The following is an 11,227-nucleotide window of genomic DNA, read 5'->3' as shown; positions in this document are numbered from 1 at the left end:
CCGTCACAATGGTCGTCGCAACCTCCCAAAATCCAGGTGGACTGTGACGGCCCGTCACACCTGTGACGGTCCGTCCTGCACCTCCGTCCTGACGGTCAGAGACTCGTTTCCCGTACCAATTTCTCAAGAGTTGAAGTGTTTTGCAACGGGAGCTTACGACGGCTCGTCGTGGATGTGACGGCACGTCCTGCAGGTCCGTCACCGATTACAGAGAGTCGATTTTCAGTACCCAATTTCAGAATTTCTAAGTATGCTGAAACGAGACATCTGTGACGGGCCGTCGTGCCTATGACGGTCCGTCGTGATGTCCGTAATCTTAGCCAGTTTTTCCAGAAATAAATCTGCTGCTCAAAACGACTAAACAGGTCGTTACAAGAAAAGGGGTAGAAAGGCGGCACCTCCGATTGTTCGACCAACACTACCTACGGTATGTACATTTGTATTCCTATCCATCCTGATTTTTGTATCTTTTTCATTAGTTTGATAATTGTTTTTTTTTTTAATTTAAGTATCGTTTATTTTAAATTTTCATTGCACTCATGGAACACATAATTTTTTTGATATTTTTATGTCTTACACATAAATATTAATATTTCGTAGATAATATTTTAAGTATCAGTTTGATAATTTTTGATACATTATTTTTTTGTCTATTTATATAACGACTAATGAAATATTTAGGCATTTGTGTATCTTTTAGGTGTTGAACACGAACATTAACGTATCTAATTTGTTTAAGTTTGATGTTTTGTCGTTATTTAGTATCCCTACTCTTTCACTAATTATCAAAAATTTCTTTTTTAATATTATTTCGATACATAAAATTGTTGATCGATACTTTAATTAAAACGGATGGATACTTAAATTTGTAAATTGTTGTTATCAGTTTACTGCATAAAAAAGGGATCAAAAAAGAAATTATAATTAACCCCACGAATTACGCGGACGTTTAACAATTCTACCAATTAGTCTTCATAAACCTCTAACTGAATTAGGGATTTTTGAATTTCAAATTGTGAAACCTTCTCATTTTTCTTCAAAAAAAAAGCGTAAAAGTTTGATTCTTTTTTATGGCTGTTTTTTTCTTTTATTTTCTTTTGGTTTGTGATGTTGTTTTGGTTCTTGAACCTTTAGTGTCAAGAGAAATTATTATTTTATATTTGGTACAATTGCATCTATGTATAAGTGTGTTATGCAGTTCCAATGAAATCAATGTCGGACAGAAGTGATTGATCAGTTTTGAATTGTATTTTGAAAGAAGTTGTCTTGCCAACAAGATACAAAAGAATGTCCAGTAGATCAAGAAAAAAAGGAAGAAAAATCCAGATGAAAAACTAACATCAAACATGAACTGTTATGGGCGATGTGGACAAGAAGACCACAATCGAAGAACTTGTACTTTCTTTCGAATCTTGATCAATACTTTTTTAGAGTACTTTATTTTTTTCATATCTAATAATTTTCAAATTATAACATTTCTTTCCAGTAATACAAATGTTTACATTAAAAAGTACTTTTAACTTACTAATTTTCGATTCAATAAATTGTACTATTACGTTTTTCAATTCTGGTTATATTTTTTTATTGTTAATATTTGATAAAGTGAATCTGGTATACATATTATGTTTTGTTTTGTGTTTGATATAAAGTTACTTTTAAAATATATGTCGTATTGATTAAGTAATTAATGTATATGTAACTACTAATAATTACTAAAAATACTATTACACTGCATTGATTTGTTTAACATAATGAATTTGATACTCAATTCTTTAAAAATTTTTGTATCGGATAATATAGTATTGAGTGTTGTAAATGTACCGGATAAGAGTTGTGATGTGTATAGGGTAAGAGACATAATGTTAAAAGATACTAAATATATTGCAAATTTAGAGGATTGAAACAATTGTAAATATATAGTATTAGGTTTAATTTTGTGAGACACATCAATTTGTGATGTTGAAAGAATGATAAATAATAATTGTGTATCATATACTTAATATACTTTTTTTGGCTAACTTGTTCTACACATCAATTTGTGTTACTGAAAACATGATAAATAACAATTGTTTATCTTATACATAATATATTATTTGTCAAATTTGTGTCAACTTATAATATAGTATCAACTATAATCATTTATTTGTACCAAATTTATAAGAAACATAATGTTAAAAGGTACTAAATATATTGAAATTAACTGATTTGTATGAAGTATAAAATATAGTATCACATGTTGTGATACATCCAAATGTTGTTATATAAAAAATAATCGTGTATCATATAAATAACAAAAATTTAAAAAATCTTGTATATGCTAATAATATAGTATCAATTATATATTAATTGTAATATAGTATATATTAATTGTAATATATTCTATATTACAATTAATATAGAGTATAAAATATAAGATGTATAAAATACTTATAATAGACAAAACGTAACAAGGTACTAACAATATCAAATATTATATTCAAATTAAATAATTTTGTTACAAAAAATTGTAAAACTTGAGAAAATGTATCTTGAAATATAACAAACCCTCGAAAATATTAGTTAATGTATCTTAAAAACAATAAACATCACAAGTTGTCTGTGAATTGGTACATAATCACTAATTTATGTGAACCAAGTCATCTTGTTGTTGTGGAGTGAAATAGCTCTTCAGCTTTAGTGGATCATTGTTATCGCTAACATATCCCACCTTGACTTTGTCGAGATCGTACTTCCATAGTAGTGTTGCATATCTTGTGCAAAGGTAGTCAACTCAGAAACCACTAGATGGATGTTGACTTCATCGCTAAAGAATTCAGCAAATACAACTACAAATATTCAACCGTCACTATAAACATTCTGCAGGTACATTATAAAAATGAATTAAATTTTGAACAAAAAGTTAATTACATGATAATTTATAGTAGCTACAAAAAATTTTATTGTTTAGTTGATACATAATGATAATAATAGTAACTGATACTCAACACCACTTGATGATATTTGTTTCTGATACTAAATGAAACATCATATATTCATTATATGTTATTTAAGTATCATGGTTAAACTATTTTATAATATGATACACTATTCTGCAAATTACATCTCATCAAAATAATTTCTACTATATAGTTTGATAGACTAGTGGCAATATATCGAAAAACAAAAAGAATCAAAATTAGAATTTTGTATAATTTCGTCAGATTTAAAGCAAGGTACAAAATAATATGATGATTTATCATTGTTGTCAACATATCTAATTTTTTAAAAATAACTCACCAAGGATGAAGTTCTTCCACATTTACTTTAAAAGATGAAGTTTATCCTTCTTCGACTTCGACTTCTAAATATTATGATTCGCCGTTGTTAATGAATCCGAAAACCTTTTGGATCTACTTTCAGCTCAATAATCATCATCGGAATCATAATAAGTTGATTAGATCTATTTTAATGAAAGTTTTCATAATCAAAATCAAATACACAAGGCACCATACTAAAAAGAAGGAAAAAAAATTATATGTAAAAGAAAATTATAAATAAAAACATTAATTTTTTTAAATAAAAAAAATGAAATCTAAAGAATTGGAAATAAAAAATTGATACAAAAAAATAGTCTCACCTCTTTAGGAACTTGAAATTGATGAACTTGAGAGAGACTAGATTTAAAATTAAAAAATTGAATGATTGATGTAATTGTTGATATATGAGAGTGATTTTAGACGTAAAAATAGGAACAAAATCGTTGGATTGGAAGGGATGTGAATCGTGGGATAAATGTTATCCCTTTTTTTACGTTGTAACTGATAACAACAAACTAACTATTAAAGTATCTGTCCGCTCTAATTTAAGTATCGTTTTGTTATATTAAGTATCCGAATTAATATAAAAAAGGAATTTTTGGTAAATAGTGAAACAGTAAGAAGGATAGAAAGTAATTTGTCCCTTAGACTATGTGATTTGCTTAATTTTTACATTTAATTTTCCGCTTTCATTCTTTAGTGTGGAAAACATGAGAAATAAAAAGAAATAGTGAACAAAATAAAAATGATTATTTTTTTAAAAGAAAGCAAACTAAAATTATTTTTTCGGTTATATTGAATTTTATTTGATAGTTATAAAAAAAGTTGATACATCTATAATAAATATTGAAAAATCAAATTTGATCATCAACATAGTAAATCAACTTAGCCATTGAATTAAAGAAGATAAGAAAAGACAAAATTTATGTATGAAGAGGATCAAATATACCTCAAAATATTGCGAGAAGGTCAAATATACCTTTTATATTTTTATTTTGTTAAAAAATTTAATAAGTTTTTCACTTCCGTCAGCGAAAAATGATCTTGGCTATTCAAGTATACCTCAAAATATTATGAGAATGGTCAAATATACCTTGTATAAGTTTAATTTTATCAAAAAATAATTTCGAATCAATTTTTTTTTCAATTCCATCAGCTAAGATTTTAGTTGTATCAAAGTTATATGTGTAACAATTGAAATAGCTATGAGCCATCCTCTTTTAACCAAAAATATATTATCTCTAAATCACCAAATCGAGAAATACAATTTATTATTATTAGTAGTAGTATTATATAAATGGCATCATATATGACACTTTTGATTAATAATTTTACTTGTCAAGTTATTTTATGAATCTTGAATTTGAATTGTGTGTGAGATAAATTTATTTTAAATTTAATATTTTTACTGTTTTTCTTGCCATTTAAATTTAAAATTTTATTTCTTAATTGCAAATTTTAAATTTGTGTTCTTTAAAATTTATGTTGGAATTTGAAAAGTAGAAGGAAGAAAAGAAATTATGAAGGCTATCATTTTGTAGCCTTTTTAAAAGAAATTGAAATTAATATTTATTAATGAAAATTATCAGAATCTGGAACAAGTCTATTCCCATGTATTGGGGAACTTTTCACCTATTAAAAAATAATTAATAAATCTAAATTAAATAAGGATAAGAATGTCAAAAAGTAAACCTGTTTATAGTGTGAATGTGCCATTATGGCCAAAATTTTCTGGCAAAAAAAAAAAAAACAATTCAAAAAAAAATATCAAGTAAAACTTAAGATAAAGAAAGGGTTTATATACGAATTTGAGAATATAATTAAATAATATAGTATGCTCTCTTTAACAACTTAATTTTTAGATAAGATGATCACGATATCAATAAAAATTGTGAGATCAAATCTCATCGCCGAGCTTAACCTTACTTTTAGATGAGATTATCAAAATTTCATTTTTTCAGGAACTCAATCATTTTGCTTCCTTGATGACTCAGATTCACAACTTTAGAAACTCAACTATTTTGCTTCTTTGATGACTCAGATTCACAACTTTAGAAACTCAACTATTTTGCTTCTTTGATGACTCAGATTAACAACTTTACAATTGAAATTGAAAAATACTTACCATCCAAGCAACTCTCTCGTTATTAAACATTAGTCATGGAGTGCTTTTCCAAAAGTTTTCTAATCCCACTGGGCCATAGTGTCTGCAAAGAATACACTTCTTTTTCAAATACAACACAAATGAGCTTAAGCCTAATTTTACCCTTTTTGTACCTAACAACACAAGAATAAGAAAATCAATGTACCACGAATTAGAAATTTAATTCTTACCACCTTCCAAAGTGGCTAGCTATTACCAACATTTTCTCAAAATTTTTTTCACAAGGGACGCACTCGTTCTTTTTTCCTTGTATTTAAGCTAATTATGTTGTACCTAAATAAATTTGCTCAACACCTACTACCTCACATTAAAATAAATATAGGTCATATAAAAAAATATCACCTAACAATAATTTTAATTTCTACTAACATTTGAACTATTTTTTCACTTCATTGACCATTAAGTACAAACTTGGGTGCAAGACATTCTTCATTAGCTTGCATTGATAAGTCTATTCTCTGAGAAAATAATATCCTCTTGGAGCCTATCTCAGAGCTTCGAACTCTCTTCTATAACTAAATATTAACAAATTGTAGCAGTAAGGACTTCTTAATATTGTGTTACAAACAGAATATTAAGTATTCTTTCATCCTCCATCTTTATCAGAAATCTCATATTCGAGTCTCATTAGTAACCAGACAGCAGGTGGAAAACAAAAAAAGAAACAAAGAAAGATAACAGATCAAAATCTCTGGAAATCGCTAGATTAAGCCATTTCAACAGTTCAACTTCAGCAAGTCAGTCCCAGTCGATAACTTGTATTAAAATGTGACAACCAAACATATATAAAAATATTATCAGTACACACACCAAACCAGCTAATATGTAACATGTTATTATCATAGAATCCTTCATCAGTAACCATAAGCTATTGACAAATCCATGACGAATTCATAAAAAAAAAAAAGCAGTAGCTTTGAGAAATATGACGAGCACCATCGATATTTTTTAAGAGTCCAAGCAACATATACGGTGGAATAATGGGAAGGAAGATCCCAACCAAAGCACACATGATGGCCGACAGTTTCATGCAGATGTTGAAGTAGAATATAAGTTCTCCACTATTATATTGTATAGAAAAATGATTCAGTGTGAGGGCATGGGGGTTGGAGTAGAGTTGGAGAAGGGGACCACTCAACCTTTTACTTGAACCTTCACCTTCACCAATCAAATGAAGCACAAACCCAATGGAATACTAATTCTCAACATTAGCCACAAAATTCTTCTGGGCAACCTAATATCTTGTTTTTTAAAAAAAAAAAAATCTCTGTTACAAATGAGAAATGTCACCACTAACTGCAGCTTTTTACTCCTCTCAGAGCCTCAATATTTGCTCCCCGGCCCTAGTGACTCAAACTCACAACCGGTTAGAAGTGGTAGGCCAAAGGTGGAGAGTGCCCTCACATTTCTTCCTCAAAAGGAAATATGAATCATAAGCAAATAGGTTCGACACAAAAAACATCATCTTAGTAATCAGATACATGGTGTTGGTGGGAGGTGGTAGGTATCACATGGATTTAGTCAAGGTGCGCGAAAGCCAGCCTGAACACCACGCTCATAAAAATAAATTAATTAAAAGAACACCAACTAGGCTTGTGGGAAGGGGAGGGATCAATAATGCATCATATTATAATAGAGAATAAGTTTTAAAATGCTTACAAAGCAAAGTAAATGGGAAAAAAAAATGAAGGCATGAAGATTGCATGTAAAAGGGTCAGGGGACCACCCTACAGACAGAATCTATTGGTACTTCCTAGACAAATAATGCCAGACACAACCTTATAATACACTATATATAAAAATTTTATAATGATGGAAAATTATCTCAAAGCTAGAGCTGATTTCCTAAATCAGGATTTAAACCATGAGGTCCCCCCCTCCATAATTGGAAAAATTAATTGGTACCAGTCATTGTATATAGCATGACCTAACTACTTATAAATAAATTAATATAGTACTAAGTGTTTGGAAAGGGAATAAAGCATTTCATTAATGCAAAAAAATATAACATAAAAATTGTACTTGCCACAAGCTACTTGCCATATAAAAAATTGAACCAATGTATATCAATGAGGTCATCCTCATTGCCCTAGAAAAAGGGAGAAAAACATGGTGTTCATCACGTTTTGCTGTCTTCACAGCCATGCAGATATATTTAAAACCATGAAACACATCTACTTCAAACTTCAACTGATATATGTGTTGCAAATGAAAGAAAATATATGAATTCGTAAATACTAAATACTAATCCCCTAAAACCGATTTCAAGTATGTAATTACAGTTCGCAAGAGCCATGTAAAGCATCTCTTGGAAAAGGCTTAATCTGCGCCAGAGATATGTGTGACATCAAACATATCTCTGTAGAGAAAAAAAAGGAGATCCCTATAGCAAGTAGGTGGATCTGTACTGCATTTCCTCATCAGTTTAGACAGAACATGTAAAACATATTGCAAGGAGCGGATGTAACGTCAGCAAACAATGATTATAGATGTTTCAGTATAACTGTACAAGACATGAAAAACATAGCCATATGAAGATTCTAATAATTAGGATTAACCGAGATGTATAATGGCGGTAGAGACCAGGACGAACAGACTAGTGATCGAAATGGCTACACATAACTCTTGGAATCATATATATGACGAAGTAGATTTCTAGCGCATATCCATGTACTACTAACCAGATGCTAGAGAAAACTATTGACTGATTCAAACAGAAGTGATTGAGTGCTTAAACTTGTCCGGAAAACTGAAAGATCTTATCCTGGAAATCACCATAATATGTTAAACAGAATTATTATTGAAAAATTAGGTTTTGAAAATGAAGAGAATGGGGAAAAGGAGCTCCCTTCAGTCCAAGCAAGGAAAGAGAGGGATAGAAAACTATCTCCCGCATCATTCACTCAATCACAGTAGCACAAAACCTATCCTTTCTACTGAGTGGTTGGATGAATGAGTCGGCAGCTAATTCAACCCCATTTCTCCTCCGTGAGTGGGCTGAAGGAAGCTCTCTTGGACCATTCCTCAAATCACAAAACTTTTACAAATTAACTTCTTCAACTCAACAGCCTTAGTAATCACCAAAATCACATCTCTAATACAATATATGAGATTCCAAGGAATAAATATACTAACCTCAATCTACAGCTTTACATTCAACTTCCCCCCACAAAAAATAAATTAGGATATGCAACAGTCAGTAATAGTTCACCATTATATCTCAGAATCAAATTGCAGAGAGTAAAGGCAGCCTAAAATGAAATACGAATACAATAGACACAACCAAAATCATGTTTAAATAATAGTTCAAGGTTAAAGAACTGAAAACCAAAAGTACATCTAGTTTTATATTTCGTGAAAGAAAAAGCCCCTTGTCCCCTCATCTCTTTAAGAAAAAAAACACTTTCAACAGTGAACTTACGTATAAATCACAACCAAAAAAAAACTTTTTTGGTCACACACCAAAGTCTGAGAAGATACAGTTACAAAAATAAATCAACATGGAAGAGTGGCAAACTTTCAGACACAAACACAATCTGTTAAACTAAGCAGAGTCAACTCTTACCACAAACCCTATAATCACTAACAAAAATTTCAAAAAAAAGACAAAGATCTCTAATCTAGCATTCTAATGAATCTATATACACAAGGAACTGTTCAGAATCAGGATAATGTTAATTCGATGAGTAAAAAAGAGAAAGGATGAGAAATCGAAGAAATACTTATCTGTTAATCAACCAAAATCGGCGAGTACACACACAGTTATATGTGAAACCCTAACTCTGCAATACAAACGCTTTGGCAGCAATAAATAGAAATTCAGAAGGAAAGGGAAATGAGATGAGGAGTTTTAAGAAATTGAAAGGAATATAAAGGGGTAAGTGATGGTTGCACTAAATACGGAGAAGATGAAAATGAAAATGAAAATGAAAAGTCGCTTTCGCCATGAGAGTGAGGTATGAGAAAGCGACATTGTCAACAAAATCTTTCACATTTACAACATACATTACATAACACAAAGTAAAAATATTATTATTATCAAAAAGAGAGAAAACATTATGAAAAAAGATGGAAGATATGAGGGGTCATTTTATCTGCAAATTCATACCTTCTGGAGCGCATTAACAAGTGAGTGAAGAAGAAAGGAAAGAAGGTGGAGGACAGTGAAATACACATTTTAGATCAACGGTGGTTAAATGGAAATGTCTGCAACTGTACAACTTTTGACCATTTTTTTTTTTGAGTCATTTATCTCTTTTTACCCTTTTTCTTTCAGCATCACCTAACTGTTGTAATTTGTAACAAAGTTGAGGCTGCCCTCAGGTAGTTGAGTACCTTTTTGATTATCACTACATTGGTTATCTTTACCTTTAAACTTATTTATATATATTATCGCGTTTTTAACTATACCCTTATATTTTTTAATGATTCAATTCTTATCTGAATTTTTTTAAAAGTGAAATATATATCACTTAAAAACTCAGCTTAAACTTCTATTCGGTAACAATATACATGCGCTTTATATATATATATATAAAGGGATAATACACAAGTACCCCTCAACTTATATCCGAAATCCTAAAGAAATACTTATACTATACTAAGGTCATATTACATCTGAACTTATTTTATTACTTTACCCCTTTTCTGCCTACGTGGGATAGTGCCAAATAGGCAGAATGGAGTAGAGTAATAAAATAAGTTAAGGGGTAATATGACTTTAGTATAGTATAAGTGTATTTCTGAAATATCGGGCAAAAAATTGAGGACTACTTGTGCATTTTCTCTAAAAAAATTAATTATTTTTCTATATTCTACTCTCTTTTTTTTCAACTCCTCTTGAAGCTAGAGGCGAAAGAAAAATTGTCACCAAAATTTCTTCTTCTTCGGTTGCTATAATATTTAACAAAGAACGATTCTTTGGAGAATCACTAGTATACGACGCCGACTTGCCATGATGAATGTACCGTACTAGCAAAGAGACTAAAACTGATTTAGATTTAACAATGTTGACATGAGAAACTCGATTGATGCTTGCAATAATTTCAATAAATGAGTCTTCTAAATTAATGGGTGTGTTACCATGTAATACCTTTAAAATTTATAAGCTAACATCCAAATCATTTTTTATTTACGTGTAAGGTCGTATCGGATAATTCTTAAACTTCTTATATGTGTGAAGGTCAATCTTTTGGTGTGAAAATGAATTTGGAGATGTGGTGTGAAAATGAATTTGGAGATGAATTAAGGTCACTAAAATTCCTACCAAAAATTAAGTTGAAAGTTTCCTTACCTGTTAAGTTTTAACATAAAATTCCTACTTAGGTCAACTTCAAACAATCATATTTCCCTTCTCATAATGAATTAGTTGGCACATAACCTATCAAATTAAAAGTCGTTGAGTCTCTTTCCAACACCACCAAGTTTGCCCCATTTCAAGTTTGGAGTAAGAAGTTATGGTCGTTTTATCAGAGACTGTCATATCACAGAAAAGTTGACAACAGGACGACAGTTGTGACGGGCCGTCAACTTTGCAAAAATTTCAGTATTTTTGTCGATTTGACGCTGAAAGTTAATGGCCCATCAGGTCCTCTATCAGGTACGGCTCAGATTTTGAAGGGTATTTCAGACCTTTCTCATCCATTCTAAGCCTAAATTTTTTCTTTTTTTCAACTTATTAAGGGTCTAAACAATGTTTAAATATTCTTTTATGTTTTTCTTCAAATCACTAGAACGGATTCCAAGAGGAGAAAAACTGGGGTTTCAA

General features: G+C 30.3%; 1 long non-coding RNA gene across 6 annotated transcripts; it reads right to left on the bottom strand.

Moving 5' to 3' along the window:
- Positions 1-2,513: 2,513 nt before the first annotated feature.
- Positions 2,514-9,514, bottom strand: LOC107012401. Of its 6 annotated transcripts, XR_001456026.2 has the most exons (5): positions 8,142-9,514; positions 5,422-5,503; positions 4,989-5,027; positions 3,277-3,439; positions 2,514-2,856 (listed from the first exon to the last, which is right to left on the bottom strand). It is a non-coding gene; the product is annotated as an uncharacterized LOC107012401 (long non-coding RNA). The 6 variants fall into 6 exon arrangements; XR_001456024.2 differs by having other exon boundaries at positions 5,422-9,504; XR_001456027.2 differs by having other exon boundaries at positions 3,277-3,399; positions 5,422-9,504.
- Between the last annotated feature and the right edge of the window lie 1,713 nt (positions 9,515-11,227).

The sequence above is a fragment of the Solanum pennellii genome, chromosome 3 (assembly GCF_001406875.1).
Source record: "Solanum pennellii chromosome 3, SPENNV200".
Lineage (NCBI taxonomy): Eukaryota > Viridiplantae > Streptophyta > Magnoliopsida > Solanales > Solanaceae > Solanum > Solanum pennellii.
The sequence above is the reverse complement of the archived record's forward strand: the minus strand, read 5'-3'. Positions and strand labels throughout refer to the sequence as shown.